We start from the raw sequence: 17460 nt of genomic DNA, 5'->3' as shown, positions 1-17460 counted from the left end.
TAATCTCATTGACTGAAATGAGCAGCTGTGGGGAGGTTTAACTAGCTCAAATTTCACACTTTAGATTTCAGATTCCTTTAAAATCCTCCTGCATCACAGTCCATTTTAACTCTTTTCTCAGTAACAAACAGAAAAACAACAAAAAAAGGCATGTATACTATGGACATGTCACACTTAAATAATTAAATAAGAACGGCAACCTCCCTGCAACTAAAATTTATTTTTTATTTATTTTTTCCTTCCTTGACCTCACATGTAACAGTGTTTGTCTTTGGTGTTTAAAGGCTGTAGGTTGTGTGGGTAAGCTGCAAACACATTGCCCTTTTTGTAGATTAATGAAGTCATCTGAATCTGAATTTTTGGCAGCTGATTGCAAGTTGCTGAACTGACCAGCTGGTCACCCAGAGGTTGAGCGTGGAAGCGCTCAGAAACTTCTGCATGACCATTTTCGATGCAAGGGCGATTGCACAGGTCACCTGGTGGGAGGCAACCTCCAAACAACTGCAGTCTGGCTCAGATTGAGTGGAGTCTCAGACAAATTAGTCAAGGTTTACCAATAATTTCCTCCTAATTTATAAATGCAGACAGAGTCACTCTGTGCTGATTAGCACACCTTATCTTAAGTCTGACAGCAGACTTGCAATTTTCAGTGATTTATCACAGTTAATCTCCATGTTATCACAGACTGAAAGCAGACCAATGCGATTGTTGTTGTTTTATCTCTGTCTTTGAGCATAGCAGCTAACTGTGGGCGCTCTCACACCTGGTTCCATCATAAATGCAATAAATTGGTCTCAGCCACTGTTTTCTTCTAGTGCGACTGTAGCAACAACCTTCCTAACACTAGGTATAAGGAATGATGGTACAATATTGTATAATGGGAACTCTTTATAAAAAATATTTATACATTTGTACTTTTTCATGTCGTTTATTTTAGTAAACTTATTTGTTTTCACTGTGGGGATAGATTTTGGAACTAAGTCTGCTCAGTTTAACTACACATTAAAAAGGTTCCCTTGTTTACCACAGTGTGGCATCTATGACAGAGAGGAAAACAGCAGACCACTTTTTTGCCCACAAACTTGTCACAGCTACATATTTCAGATGTAAAGAAGCTTCTATTGAACTCTGTTGGACTAAAGTGCATGTTAACGCCAAAAAGATACTGTGTGAGTGCCAATGAGAAGTCAATGGGTGAACAGCAGCAGCCACAACAGGGTTACTCCAGTGTAAACACACTCCGGTCATTAGCTATCATAGCTAAATCCACAATAAGACAGGGTGTGCATGAGAGAGGGAATACATTTTGTGGGGAAAATCACTTTAATATCATGCAAACCTTTGAGTTAAATGAACCGGACCACTGGAAAATGGCCACATATCTTTGCTTGGCCATCATTTGTCGGTGGGAGTTTTGAAGCTTTACCCAAACTGTGATATTTCATTAAAACGAACCAAGTATATTTGATGCCTATAGCTAACCAAACAGAATGTGAATATAAAGTAAACTGTGAGGGGAGAAAAAAGAGAATGCAAAAAACAGAGCTCACAAACAGGACTCAAACCGCAGTCTTCTGGTTGACAGCATTGGTTAATGAGATCGACTAATTGGCTTGACACGGGACAAGCTGTGCCTGAAACAGAAAAGAAAAAACACGACGACTTCGAAGATGTCAATGAGGAAATGTGTCAAAAACAGACTCCTATATTAATCTCAGGTATTCCCCACCTCAAATCTATTTTGGTCGCACAAATACATTATTCAGTTGTTGTGAATCTAATTAAGAATTGAACATGCACAGATGGTGCTCTTGACCTCCCGTGAGTGAAGTACATTGTATGAATAAGCTGCAAACAACTGACAAACATGTCTCTCTTTTCATGTGAACATACAGAGTTTGGGTTTGAGTTAATTTTTTCTGGTTTTAGAGGCTGTTTGCTAAGTTTGAGAACCCCAGCTATAGGTTTCTCCATGCATGCATGTTTTCCATGCATTTCTAAGTGCAATCACCATCTATCATCTTTACAATAGCAGTTAAGGAGAACCTGCTCATTTCCTGTCCCCTCATATTAGACAGACCTCGTTAATAAGCCTTGGTACCTGAAATACTGTGACATTTCCACTGCCTGCTCTGCGAGCATCACATGCAAGTTAGTCTTCCTGACTGCTTTATGATGCCCACTGAACAGGACAAACAGCACAATGACAGAAATAATGGATGGAGAGAGAGAGAGAGGCCAAATTAATGGATGAAAGAGTAGGGAGCAGATTGATTGAATAAAGAGCAGATATAAAGAGCACACATAGCGAAGGCACACAACATTCATAGTGAACCCAAAGTCCCCAAGGTTGTTTTGATATTTCCGAGCCACTTCCCAAGATCCGGTTGTATCGTGGAGCCAAATTGATTTATAAGAGCACATTTATTATGTGTTTGTTGAGGGGTACACATTTTGTGTGCTTGTACAGAGTATGAAGGATTTATAAGAAACTGTTTTTGTCATGTACCATATCATTGTCCACGGCTCGTAACTTTGTGCAGGTGTGACTGAGCTTGATGCAGGAACCACAGTGAGAATCCAGGAACGTGGAAAACTGCAAAGAAAAAAAGAAATAAAGAGAAAACAATTCAAAGTTATATCTTTAAAGCTTTTTTTAATTCAAAAAAGGTGATTTTTTTCTCCCTGCCTACAGATCCCCTTCTTTTATTGCCACCCATCACTCTTTCCCTCTTTATCTGTCGGCCACAGCCTCTTCTCATTTAATGCCTGCTGTGTGCTGGCCAGATCAATAGTCTAAGACAAACATGTGCAGGCATAAACGCACGCACACACACGCACACTGACATAAACTCAGGCAAACGCACACACCACACACCTTGAAGGAAAATATCCTGGCCCTTCAACTATAATCACAGGGGCTCTTACTGTAGAGGCAAAACTGTTTCTCACCAGTATTTGATACCTGATTGTTGAAGACAGGTAAAAATAGACAGCCCAAAAGCAAAGAGCGTCTGGAACTGAGGGTGAAATGGGAAAAAATATATGTAATTTCAGATAAGAAGACTAAAAGCCCTCAATCCAGCCAACCAGCTACACAGACTTGCTACATTCACAGACAGCATCAGCCGGGGAAAGCAGGGAACGATTAGCATCCTGTGAATGTGCATGAGCTGAGCGGAGCTGAGGTGAAATGACTTGTGTCATGTCTGTGGACCACTAGCGGCTGACGGCCTCATCACACATAGCCCCGAGCGGTCCGCGTGCAGGCCGCCCATTTGCGTAAAAAACCTGATTAGGACTTTTTAGCTTTTCAGATCGTCCCTGCCCGTCGTCCGCGGTGGATGCATCCAGTCACAGTTACTCAGTCCCGGCCTCTGGACGATTAGGCACCATCTCACTCCAAGCATGAGCGATTCTTTTGCTCCCCTCTTGCGCTCTCATCGCTCGCCGGCAGGGTCAGGGGACAGACAAGCTGAAGAATTCATTCCTTACGCTTCTGTCGTTTAAATCAGGTCGGATGAGTGTCATCGAGCCCTCCCATTTAAAAGCATGGTAATCTGATTCTTTCTACTCATGACTCTATCTGCTCTCTACTCTTCTGCCTCCAACTCTCTCTCGGTTTATTTCCCCAACTCTGTCTCTCTGTCTTTATCATGGTTAAGTTGCGATTGAATTATGCCCTCTGGAGTGGCTCTATCGGCCCCCCATCTAGATACTGAGCTGTCACCAACAGGCCCACATTTCCCAATCCAAGCTGCCCAGGCCAGTTTCTCTGCCCTTGCACTGCACTTGCTCGCTCTCCCTCTTCACCCTGGCCCTGCACTGTCACCTTGGATCACAAAAGTAGAAGGAAGATGAAGACAAAAGGCGGAAAGCAAACGCTGACCTCATGGCAGCTTTGTATACGCATGTGTATAACTCCATGACATGCAGCAGGAATGGCTACTATGACAAAAGTAATACAGTATCCTTTCTTTCATCCTGCTTTTTATTCTTGCTCTATTTTTCCATCGCAACCTTGATTCACTTTATCTTACTCATACACGAGGCATAGTAGGAGAGCTGCAACAAGTTCTCAGATGGGTTTTATGCTATTAAATCCTTGCACTGCTGTTCATTAAATAAGATGTGAGGCGTTAACAAGTGCAACACGTAACAGTTTCCTGCTTTGTGTTGCCTTAACTAAAACCACAGCACTGTAGTCACTGTTACCATCCACTTACATGTGCTTTGTGATACATACTAACATGTGCATTAGCAGCAGCAAATTCAAGCAGAGAGCGAAGTGTGAGGAGGAGGGGGCTGGGAAGCAGAGGCTCTCCAAGCATGCTGGTTAGAAGCATGTTGTCGTAATTATGCCTGACAGCCTCCTCAAAGAACATGAATAAAAAGCATTGGAGCTCGACACCTGGACTCATACATAACGGTTTAGTGTAAAGAGGGTGGCTTGAACTCCAAACACGTGTAATGAATGCACATATTGTGCAGAGACGTATGTAAGAAACGTGCATAGGAAAATGAGTGACAGAGAGTCGGTCACACATGACTGCGCTGACTGTGTTCGTACATGGGATGAAAAAGAAGATCTTTTCCTATTGATTCCTACACTTTATAAGACATGTTTCTCAAAGCGGTGCGATATTTGCTCCATTGTGCTCGCTTCTTTTCAAATCTTTCAGGAAAGAAAACTTTTTATTCCCCTCTCTCGCTCTCTTCTTTCTCTGCTGAATCGCAGGCGTTGCTGAGTTGTGGCCTTTGATTTTCATCACACTTTATCAGGTTGACCAGAGGGTCCTTGAGAGACTTACCTTTACTACACTCGCTTCGTCTCTCACTCTCAGAATAGTCATATGCTCGTTTCCAAGGCAACCAACCAGGACCCTTGTCCAGAGAGGGTTGACAGACATTGAATGGAGGAGCATTAAAACAGAGCCCGCTTTCACAAAATACAATACGCTTGTTCTTATAGATGGTTGATATATCAGTTTTTTTGTTTGTTTGTTTGTTTGTTTTTAAATTCAGGATGTCTACGATCCTACATAATACTCTGGTAAAATATGTTTCCTCTCCAAATGCATGAAACAAACTAGTTCTGGAATAAACTGCAGCCCCCCCCCCCTCCTTAGAGGGAAAAAGAGACTTAATTTTCCTCTCCCATGGGTCAGCACACCGAGTAAGCTCCATTAATGTAAAGAGAGAAATTAGAGGCTTACAAGAAGTGAAAAAGAAAAAGAAAACTCAGTGGGCCAGCACTAAGAGAGAACATTGCTATCACTCGTCTAATTAATCTGTTGGCTATGCGATGCCCAGGGAGTGTAAAGGAGACTGAGGAGCTGCGGCGGCGACAAGAGATGAGAGGAACAATAGAAAGCTCAGTCTCAGCTGTCTTCACTGGGGTGTTGTATAATATTTTGAGGAAAGGAAGGGACAATTAAGAGCGGGGCACATAGTCCACTCTCAAAAAATGTGACAATCAAGAAACTAGAATACAATCATACAAAGTTAAACTTCATGTTTCGGACTGCAGGACATAATACATATACAGTAATTGAGTGCAAGGTCACAAATCACTTTAATGGGGGCCGCTCCTTAAAGCAGTGCTGTTGCTCTCCAAAAGGGGACGCTGTTTCCCATGATCTTACAGGGTCTGAACAGTGTGGCTGTTTATTGTAAAGAACAGGAGACTCAGACCAAGTAACATTTAATTTAATACTAACATCCCTACTGGCACAAGCCTTGACTAAAGTCCTGCTTCTCTTCAGCTCAGCACATTAAATTGGACACTATTTAAGGAGAAGAGCTGAGTAAATGATACCTTGGTTTAGTTTTTTTCTAAGATCGTCATGGGAAAAATAACTGTGGTGGTGTAGCTAAATATTTAACTGTAATAAACAGCCCTACCATGTGTTCTGTAAAGTCTCCAAAACTGATGATGTTATTCATTGAAGAGATAAATGAAAGAAAAAGGTAACGTTCCGTACTATCGTTTAAATGGAAAGTAGCCTTTACTGAATAAAATTGGGAGGATTTTTTCCCCTAGATTTTAAAATGTCTCTATCTGATGCACACACAGTTTACATTGGAGAGGTAAAAACTGCTGCACTTCATTGTGAACTCCTGCTTAAACACACCGGGAGAGAGAAAAGGACTCGGCTGGCAGCTCATGTGCACCGCTGTTGCTAAACGATGACTGATAGCTGATATCCAATCAGATTCACTTTGCAAGGATGTTTTCATTATGTCTGGAACATCAGTCATTACGTCTGACCTGCTCTGGATGGAGGAGATAGGACTTAGTGCAGACACGGGTTTGGCTCCAACTCCTTTAAAGCAATCTCTGTAAATGTTCATCAGGAGGGCAGCTTTAACAAATGTCCTCTTACAGATCTTGAACCTTTAAATAAAACGGAGTGCTTGCAACTGTTTCTCCAGCCTATTAAAACACAGTTATTTTTATTTCCATTTGAAGAAAATAGATTAATTATGGTATGTGAAAGCGAAAAAAAATAGAAATCTAAAGTTTATTTCCTTAAATCTTTCCTTTCTTTTTAGAGGCAGTAGAGTGTGAACTGATCAAGGACAAACAGGCTTTCTTTTGACTATATGGTCCCTGGTTTTCTCCTTTTCATCCAAAAGAAAAAGCGAAAAAGTACTGATTGAAGGATGCTGCACCTCTACCTGCCCATCAATAAATAAAAACTAAACACTAGAGATCAAAATTGCGTGAGAGGAAAAGGAGAAACTGCTATAAAGATGAGTTCTCAAATTCAGGTCTTGTACAGTAGATTAGGAAGTCACAGTCCTTCAGTTTCTTGGAGTAACCCTGCATTTCCCTGTGATGAAGCCTTAAAGATCTGAAGAGCATCAAGAGACATATCTAAGAGAAGTGCCTTCAGTTTTTATTCATGTTCCTTCCCCTTTCTTTTTCAAGTGATCTGCAGCTTCAGAGAGAAGACGGTGAGGGAGAGGGATAGAGAGAGAAAGGGAGGCAGAGGGAGAGAGAGTGGAAGTGTTTTCCAATAGAAATGAGGTGAGTTGAAGTAGACTCTTCAGTCGGGCTGAGGCTGTCACCGCTCAGTTCAAAACATTCTGCCATGCAAAACAGCCAAAAGCCCCGCAAACCTGTAATATGACTTTGCTTTGAACATCAGGAAGCTCATTCTCAAGCAGGTCAGACTTTTTAAAACTTTGAGAAAATGTAAAAAAAAATCAGTCCTGATAAATCGGTCTCGGGACTGAAAATTTTTCACTTTCATTTGTGGGCGCAGAATTAGGTCCGGCATTTCATTTTTCTTTGTCAATAAAGATCATTGTCTTGCTTATTGGCAAGCCACGAGGAGTGAATTTGTCATAACCGCAAACATGCACTTCAACGACACACATGTACACACCCACGTACACACGAGCTCGTGCGCACATACAGTTCTCATATTCTTGAGGACAGCTGCAGGGGTGTGGAAGCCTTGGGAAAATGGATTGTGGAATCAAGCCAATCAACTTCCTCTGTAGCCAGCACCTGTTTGTCTGTATCTGCTGCTGTTATTTCACAATACAGGGCGATTATAGAAATGCACAGAGATTAATACGCAGATTCTGTAAGCAAAGACTATAGATTACTGTCATAAACACTTTTTTTTCCAAGTGAAGTCACACCGTACAGTAAGTAGGTATGATTTTGTGCTTGCATGTTTGTCACTCGGATTTATTCAACAGAGATTATGCAAATTTGAGTCTATTACACATCCTGGCCTAATTCACTAAACCCCGTTCTAATTAAGACACACATCCACTATAAAAGAAAAAAAACAACAACACGCGCTCCTACACAGACACACACACTACAATAATAATGTGTTACCTTGAAATATTCCCTGGACCAAAAAGAGAGATGAAGAGATGCTGAGATGATGACAGTTAATACGCCTTGATGTTTTTGTCACTTCGACAACAGAAATCTGTGTGTGCGTGCGTGTGTGTGCGCACATGTGTCAGTGTGTGTCATCAGAGAGGCTGTACACGTGTGTGCATGAGCTGAGGGGGGGGTAGACGATCTTCTCTGAAGCAGCCCAGGCAGGCATCAGCACTCAATCATCCCAGATCTGCCAGACGACACCAGCAGAGAAAACACATTACCCGTGTCGTGTCGCCTCGTCTTCTTCTGTTGTCTTCTCTTTATTATATTTAGGGCTGCTTTGCCTCAGGGTCAGGTGACAATCTGCATTCTCTTTCTGCAAGTTTTCTCAAAACTGTCTGGAGTTTTTATATTTATTTATTTATTTATTTATTTGCATTTTTTCAACCATTTTTTTTCTGCTGCTCTGTTAAAGGGGATCTGTTGATGGTTTTTAATCCCTACATGAGTCCCTTTGCAGATGACTCTGCTGGCATGGTGTCAGAAAGAAACTAACAGAGAGCAGCGCTACGCATTAGACAAAAGATGAATACCCTCAGAAGGGAGGGAGGGAATAGAGGGAAGAGGCAAAGAGCCCATTTGAAGTGCTTGTCTAAGTTTTAGCAAAAAATGAGTTCTTTATAACGTATATAAATATATAAATGCAACACTTAAAGACATTATCAGGCACTTTCATTCCCCCTGCCTTTTGTGTGCTGGTTGAGGTGGGAAACAGAAGGGAAGTAAACACATCTGCATATCTGAGTCATTGGTTCCAAGGGAGCTGTTATGGGCTGTCTCTGCAAATCTCTTCTCTGCGTTGCTTATAGCCCACCAGCAACAAAGTCTCCCCCCCACACCGCTGATGCCGGGTCAGATAATTCAACGCGCTTTTAACTGATGTGGTTAGATCTGAGGGTGGCAAATCTGATTTCAGATCTCCTGATTTCAAGTGGCTCCGCACCTTTTTTAGGTTATCTTTTCTCAGATTGGAAAACATGTGCCCACGGTCTAAAGCAGAGAAAGGCGGCATATGTGTCGCTGCCGTTTAGTGTCCAGTTGACGGTAAGTTGGCACAGTTGGTGTAACAGAGTGGGCCAAGACCGGTCAGGCCCTCTGTCTGCACGGTAGCCATCACCTGGACAACCAAGCATGCCAGCCCTGTGGCTGCATCTGAGGGATCAAAATAATGGCATCAACTGGCAACAAGACAGGAGCATCTACTCTCTGTAAGTGCTTCACAACTCCATCTTTCACTATATTCTAACCAGTGAAGATGCAACAACGCTGACTTCACCCATTGGTTTGCAAACCTCTTTTAGCTCTAACTTTTTGCATTTGGGCCACCAATACTTGTGATTTTGCGAAGAAGGTGGAGATCTAAGTTATTTATTAATGGTAGCAAACTGCAGTAATAGACTGTGTTACTATATCACATTGACACAAACATATGCTAATCGATCTGTTTTTTCTGCTTATCCTAATCAGAATTACAGGTATACCCTGCACCGTTCACCAGTCTGCCGCAGGGCTAACATAGACAGACAACCATTCATACCCCCACTCACACTAACAGCCCATTTAACTGTTAAACTAACCCCACTAACTGCATGGAGAACCCATGCAGACATGAAGAGAACAGGCTAAGATCTTCTTGCTATGAGGCCACAGTGCCAACTACCGCTCCTGCTAATTAGCTTACAACTAAAATACTAGAATGTCCCCTAACAAACCAGAGCACAGATTTCCTACTTTTAGTATTAGATTACCTAATATTTATAAAAATGCTTCCTAAGTAATCAAAATCTTAAAACATGGTCAACAGGTCTAGTGCAGGAAATAGCTAAGATAAAGATTAGCCAATAGGTAGCAGATACACCCACCTGTCAGTACAGCCTGTCATGCTAAGCCTTAATAAAATGCAGATAGGTGGGTCATGCTTTACATGCTTTATAGACCAAACTATTTGTGTAGCTGGCTGTAAACATGTTTATTTCTGCTGTAAAGTTGGCTACTGACATGTGCAGCCAGCCTCATGTGGTCAGTTGGGGAACTGCATTCCTTGCTCTTCCTTCTCTGGTTCATTTTTCAGCTCCCAAGGCTCCTGACTGATACCAACAGAAACAGAAAGGCAAAATGATGGTGCTCAACGTGATTTGTACGGCGTCCATTCGTGTGCCTGTACTAGAGATGGACCGATCCGATATTACGTATCGGTATCGGTCCGATACTGACCTAAATTACTGGATCGGATATCGGAGAAAAATAAAAAATGTAATCCGATCCATTAAATATCACGAAAGCACCTCACAAAACTTGCAACACGCCGTAACTCACCTCAGAACGTTAGCACGTCGGAGCAGTATGCATCACGTGATAGAGCGGCTGTGGCATGCAGGACCTGTCGGTGGTCTGGATAGCATTTGGAGCTTCGCTAGCAACCCGGCATTTCATCTCCGACAAAGTTATCCCCGAGAGAAGTAAAGCAAGTGTGTAAGTCCATCTCTGAATGTTTGTAAAGCATTCCTGCGTTAAGCTTAACCGACTGCCTCTCGCTCTCCGGCTGCTACTTCAATCATGAAACTGCTTAATGATCAGCTGATCGGCTTTTCTGTCGCGAGTCCGTGTCTCTTGTTTGCTTTTGGCCCACTTTGCACCAGAAAGAGGAAACCAGTGGATAAACAACAGCAGCACGTTTAAGCTTGATCAGCTGTTGTTAGAATTTATTTATTATTACTTTCTACTCCAGGATCTTTTTCTACGTAGCTGACGGCTGGTAACTGTGCAGGGGCGGATCTAGGAAAGTTTAGCCAGGGGGGCCGATAGGGCATTAACAGGGAAAAGGGGGCACAAAGACATACTTTTCTTTCTTATTCTCATTTAAAATGTCTAGCTTTTAATTATTTAATATTTATCTGAATCTTACACCCAAAGTTTTAATCTGATGTAAAATGTATAGAAGTCCATTATTGTATATAGTAACTGTTAAGTCTAATATACCCTAGTAAGCTATAGTACTTTTTCCTTTGGGAAGGTACCATCTGTGCAGTCTGCAATTTTGTTGAAGAAAGATGTTGAATCTATTTAATATTTCTTGAAAAAGAATTGATTTCTGTGTATTTTTTTTCACACTGCATCAAATTAAGGTTGATTACGTCGATTAAGCATCATGAGGTGGAGCGTGAGGGGTGGGTCCCTATTTTTTATTTATTTATTTTTGTTGTTGCTGGGAGTTGGAACCCTATTAGTTAGGTTGCTTAATATTTATGCTAAGTACTCTTTAAAATACCAGAATAGGGAGGATGGTGTAGGTTTAAGTTTATTAGATTGATCAGTATTGCTGAACTATGAAATTTTTTTTTTTTTTGCATACAGGTATAACAGAATAGCTTAAGTGTAGTTGTTGTTTTAAACTTGAGTATGAACTTATACAAAATGCAGAAAGATATTTTAAAAACAGTTTTGTTGATTAAAAAACACTATATCGGATTCATATCGGTATCGGCAGATATCCAAATTTATGATATCGGTATCGGACATAAAAAAGTGGTATCGTGCCATCTCTAGCCTGTACTGCTCCTCCAAGGACCAGGCTCATACAGCAGGAATAATGAGCCACTATTCTGTTATATTGCAGTGTACCAAACAAGCATACACAAAAAGAGAGACTTCAGGGGTCAAGGCTTGGCACTGGCTTTCTTTCTCCCTGTCTCCCACAAGCTACACACACACACTTTCCTATTTCTTTCTTACTGTACTTCCCAAGTGTGTAGGGGTCACCATGGAAACCTTGTCTTTTGCAGGAAACGGCCGAGATGTTGTGATGAGGTCTCGACAAAAGCTTATTGATCTACAAGATTTGGTGCCCGTTTAAAAGAAAAATCTTGCTTTGTGTTGTTGAGACTTGTAATCGATATGAAGAAATCCCTGGAAACAAACTTGACGAATTGATACTCTTGAGCTATTCAGAGTTTATGGGTCTGTGTTTATGGGTTATTTCTGGCCTGTAGTTTGTTCCAGTAGATCATTGTCACTGTATTTGGTTGTGCTTTGTATACTGAGTGGTGCATGTATATATGAGTGTGTGTGTTCCATGGGTACTTCCTGTGGTTAGCTCTGTGCAGCAGAGATGATTCATGACTTTCAGTGTTGTTTGAGAGAGTGAGAGAAAATTCACGCTATAAATTTGCCTCTTTCCAACACTCTATGTCACACTCATAAATATACACACACAAACAACCACACACACACATATACTCCCGAGCTTACACTGTTCCAACTCCCACACAAACTGAAAAAAGTGTGCATCTTCATTTATGCTTTTTTAGGGTAACTGACACAAATGAACCAAAAATATCTTCGCATGCAGTCATTTCACATTTCCTCTGACTAGCAGCTCGTGGTCATGGATATAAATGTCATAATCACATAACAATAGGCAACATTTGCTCAGTGTTTTCTTATAAATTCACTCGTGTAAATAAGCACTTTATAGGAACGGGGTATTTTCAGAAGACTGCCTCCTAATATGAGACTCCACTATCATACATTATCAGGAAAAGCTGCAGCACGCTTGAGTCTATAGTACAAAGTCCCTTTTTTGTGGTCCTGCAAAGGCTTTGTGCTGCGTTTGTAGCTCAGGTCACAAAGAATAGCCCACAGGAAGTGAGAAGAGCTACAACGGCTCAAGAGTTCGAAAATATAAAGGAGAAATAAAAGGCCAGTATGCCTGTGTATATATGCCTGTGTATATATGCCTGTGTATATATGACTATATGACTCTTCAGTCACGCACATTAGCAACAGCAATAATAGCAGCCCTATACTCAGGTCTATGCTCACCTTATCATTGTGTTATCTGAAAGGGGAAAGTCCGCACACAGGAAATTCACACAAGTTCACTTACAGTATCCATTTACAGTTCAGTCAACAATTTTCCTTTTTCAAATGAAGCCACAACTTCCTGATTACTGATTTTCCTCTCTTCTTTGTTACTTTCTTTTTTTTCTTTTGCTCGCTCTGTTTTTTTTTGTTTTTTTTTCCGAACGTTGCGTCACTGGGTTGTGGTTTACTCACTACTCACAGTGCACAGGAAGTGTGTTGTGGCAAAACAGGTCCCTGTCACTGTTTCCACTCCTCACTGAGGACCACAGAGCTAAATTTAACGCCAATAACAAGATCACAGGTGCCCAAAATACTCACTTCCACATACATCGAAGTTTTATTTAGCCACCCGTAGCTATTTTTACTTAACCATGTTAATATACTTATGTCTGGGCTGAGGTTACGTTTACTTTGTGACGCAGTCTGCCACAAAGGAAACAGCCTAAACCAATTAACAAGCTGTAGGATTAGAGAGGAGCTAGTGAAGTCAGGACAGTTAGCCACTAAGACACAACTGACCATGACGGTCACATGGCTGACGTCTAGCCAGAAAAGAGACTGACCGACCATAGTTTTGACGTAGATGTGATGTCACTGATCATTTTAACGGCTTAGCCATGAAAGTGTGCCAAAGACAGACAAAAACACAAGAAGTGAAGTCTGTTCGTATCAAAGACAACACATTCCATAGATATGTATCATGACTGGGGTCAGGTCATGTGCCTAAGACCAGTTGCTGAATTTAAGGAAGTGAAATGACAGCCACGTCAAAATCGGTCAAATCTGGCATCATAAGTCAGCGTAAAAATAGCATACGATGGGCTATTTTAACCTTGTGGCTCATGATTTGACACCACAGGAAAGGAGAACTAAGAAATGGGCGCTGAATGGAAAATGCAAAGTGAAAGAGAAGAGGGACCAATTACAAATACATGACATGGAAAAAAACAAAAAAAGAAGAAGGGGAAAAAAAACAAACTAAGGGGAAAAAATAACGTTAAAATTGCACCGGCGTGACACTGCTGAAGATATTCAGATCACTTCCTGGACTGTATCAGCAAAGAAAGAGCAGTATCAATATCAGCCCCATTATCTGGAGCAGCTCTCCTCTCCACCCTTTGTGTCAAGGGTATTGTGAGGCCTCGGCTTAACCCACCTCCGTGCGCTGGCATTCAGTTAGAATCAGTGCGGCTGTGATGAGGCGGGTTGAACAAACAGACCGGCGGACTTGGACCGCGGCCAGGGCCAGAGTGGGTTTCAGTCCAGCTAAAGTTACACTCCGCTTCTGCTAGCTCAGTGTAGCTGGAAGCAGAAGCCAACTGTGGGGCAATTACCCAAATGCTGCCGAGTCATGTTGGTCAAAGTCTGGTCTGCGTTCATGTGGGGGTGTGTTTCGCCGCATACACACACACACATAAATACACTCAGAGTACACTGCTGGTCTGTTCACATTGTAGAATCAAGATTGTTTGAAAGACTATATGAACACATAATAGTCTTAATAGTTTCAGTCTGCTAGTTTACATCTATTGCCTTTCTTTTTTCCCCCCCCCTGTTAGTACTTCCTGCCTTCTCTTCATTTTCTCATTTTCCCACATTCATCCCTAATTCACACCATGTGGATGTACATGGAACTTGGATAGCCTGATGTAAAGTAAACCGGACTTTGGAGAAAGTCTTATTGTCACCAGCACAAAAAAAAGTGAGCCAGCTAAAAATAGACAGATTTACTCCACCCCGTCCTCAGAACCCTGCAGGAGATCAGGCTCGGGAGTGCAACTGTAAGGCCGGGGTCACTGTGTTACTATGGTGACACAGCCACGGCAGCATATGTGTGTATCCAGGAATAAGGGTTTTATGTGAATTTTGAATGTGTGTGTGGCTGCTCACTTTCTGGGCCTTGTGTCTCTCTACCAGCAGCAGCAGCAGTCTCCCAGCCACTGTTGAGAGAGAATGTTGGGTAACAGAAGTCTGGAGTTCCCCTGGACTCACTCCAGACCTTCTTTCCCTCCTGCCTCTCTTCCCACAGTCCTCCCCTCCTTCTCCCCTCACTTCCACTTGCTTCCCCTTGTTCCTGCTGGCTCGTTCACTCATGAGTGATATCGTGCGTGTGTGTGTCCATGTGGACATTTTTCCCAACAGCCTGTACTGTAGAACTCCTGGTTTATTTTTTCTTCTCACAGTCGGTCATCTCCTTTTCTAATTTTTTTTTTTTTAGCACTTTACACACCAACCTTTAGCAGAACTCAAATTTTGGACCATTTTTTTTTCATTTAACCCTGATAGACTCTGTTTCCCTATAAAACCATTATGTAGAACTGATCCCAGATCAGCGTCTGCTGTCTCAGCAGCTCACCACATCTGCTCTGACTCATTTTTCTCTGGTTCCCCATTCCGAAAATGAGAAATGAAGGCAGCTTTTAAAAACAATTTGTGCCTATTTGTGGCTCTATCCTAGCCCAGTCAGACTATCATCATCAGCGCATAATCGTCACCACCGTCATCATCATCATCATCACCATCATCATCAAAGCAACAAATCGATGATGAAATACTGCTCAATCTAGAGAGAGGATTGTTCAGGTTTAGGTGGGCAGACACTTGCAAAAACTTACAGGATTCAGAGATTGAAAGGGAGTCATCCATGCCTTATCTGAAATTATTAAAAATACCAAGTCTATTTATAATATGATCCAGATTTATTACTCTTAGCTGTTTGGGTTTTTTTCCCCTTAGTAGAAGCTTAAATCCTTCAGCACAGAAAGATACGAGAAACTAATAAAGAAAAAAAACAGTAGGTGTGCAAACGTGATACATGTCAGCAAGGCAAGACAAACACTGACTTGGCTTGTCTTAGCATGTTCACCTGCACCCACTTCACTCAGCACTTAGCCTTCGTGCCAGAACAACAAGCCGCTGCACGCTTCTCCCACAACAGCACACAACAGTAACCTACCCTGGTTTGCACCCTGCGCTGACGAAGCACCGCGTCACAGTTTCCGAAACCTCTCCTTCCACCTTTGCATCACCATGCATGACAAAAAAAAAAGAAGAAGAAAAAAAAAAGAGAAAACATAAAGTAGGAGTATTAGTAAACTAACAGGTTCCGTTTAAGAGTTACATTCAGTAGATTCAGAAGAGAATTAGGAAAACACACACTTCCATCCAAATTACTTCCACTTTCTGAAAAAACTTTGGTTTAAAAGTGTCAACTTCATAGTTAAAGCAAATATTGCTCATTGAGTTTGTGATAAAACAGAATGGCTGAGTTAGACGAGGGAAACACACTGAGTTAAGGTCAGTAATTTATAAAACATGCAAGAAAGCAAGTACCAGAAATGAGTGAGTCACAGCTCAAGAAAGTCTTTCTCAGGAGATTTGAATGTTTATAAAAAATGTTATATGTGGTGTTTTAAGACCGCCATCTGAGAGTAAAAGGGAAACTTTATGTGACTGAGCAGATAAGTGACTTAAATTAGATATTTTTATTTGTCTGGCTGCCCTTAAACAAGACCACAGAGTCTGGGACGTCTGAGCCACAGCCACTGAATGAGAACGAAACACAGTCTACTTCCTCTTTCCACCCATCAGCCGCTTGCTCCACTCACGGAGCAACGGATGTGATGTCACTTCCTGTTTGGTTTTCAGCTGCACTGCAAGCAAGCACAGAAGTAGCAGCTTGGTGACAGCTGCGAGTGGAGCTGGAAACATGCAAATAAACAGGGTCAAAGGTTAAAGCTGGCTGATTGTAAGTGTTTGTAAGCTCTCACAGCTGCTTTTAAAGCCACATTAGAATCACTTAACTCTTTTTTCTTTCTTTCTTTTTTTTGCTTTAAACTTAAGCTTGTTGTTTTTGACTGCATGGCTTTTACATAAGTGTTTCCAAATCAACTTTTGCAGCAGCAAAATCTCAGAAATCACTGTGGGTGATATATTTGCATAACACAACAACCAGGAGCATACACATATCACACTTTCTTGCTTACTTCATAATCCAGTGGTTCTGTCTTCTGTGTTTTGTGGTCTGCAGATTTCTAAGAGTGAGTTTCTCTCTAAGAAGAACCAGTTACGAACATATATTTAATGCCCTTTGTAGTTCTCATTGCCATTGCCAAAGCTATTTGCATTCATGGCATGACATGATGTGACACCGCTGTATAAGGTTTTTTGTGGAGCTAAATATAATGGATGCAGTACGCTCAAGTTGTTGCTATAAATTGGTCCACGTGTGTTTATCTGCACTTAAAACATCATAGCCCAATTTGATCATTTACACCAAATCGCTTTGCAGACCTCTGAGAGTCCCTGGCCCCTGCTTTGAGAACCGCTGGCCTAATATATATATATCCTGTATTATCTCTTCTGCCAAAAAGAGCGGCAGTAAGAAAACTCCAACTCCTTTGCCTCATCATCTGTCGTTAGTTGAGAGTCTCTTGGTGACAGACAGGCAGGCACTGTGACACCCAGCCCTGGTAATAGAAGGCAATTATAAGCCCTGGCAAGAGCTGTGGCAATGGGGAAAACTTTTATACAAACCCCCTCCTGGGGCGCTGACATGCAGACACACTGAAATTAATTGCTACAAAACATCAGACGAGCTTGACGCACACATGCGCGTAGTCAAACTCCTGGAAAGGAGAAGGATGAAACAATGCACATCATGCAACGTTACACTGATGCGC

General features: G+C 41.7%; 1 long non-coding RNA gene across 1 annotated transcript; it reads right to left on the bottom strand.

The window, feature by feature from the left end:
• Positions 1–1314: 1314 nt before the first annotated feature.
• LOC146717530 (uncharacterized) lies at positions 1315–15781 on the bottom strand. Its single transcript, XR_014921929.1, has 3 exons — positions 15735–15781; positions 2510–2596; positions 1315–1634 (listed from the first exon to the last, which is right to left on the bottom strand). It is a non-coding gene; the product is annotated as an uncharacterized LOC146717530 (long non-coding RNA).
• Between the last annotated feature and the right edge of the window lie 1679 nt (positions 15782–17460).

This window comes from Copadichromis virginalis, linkage group LG2 (assembly GCF_057382275.1).
Source record: "Copadichromis virginalis isolate Kocher_CV1m ecotype Utaka linkage group LG2, C_Virginalis_male_GT1.1, whole genome shotgun sequence".
Classification (NCBI taxonomy): Eukaryota; Metazoa; Chordata; class Actinopteri; order Cichliformes; family Cichlidae; genus Copadichromis; species Copadichromis virginalis.
Note: the sequence above shows the minus strand (reverse complement) of the source record. Positions and strands in the feature narration are given on the sequence as shown.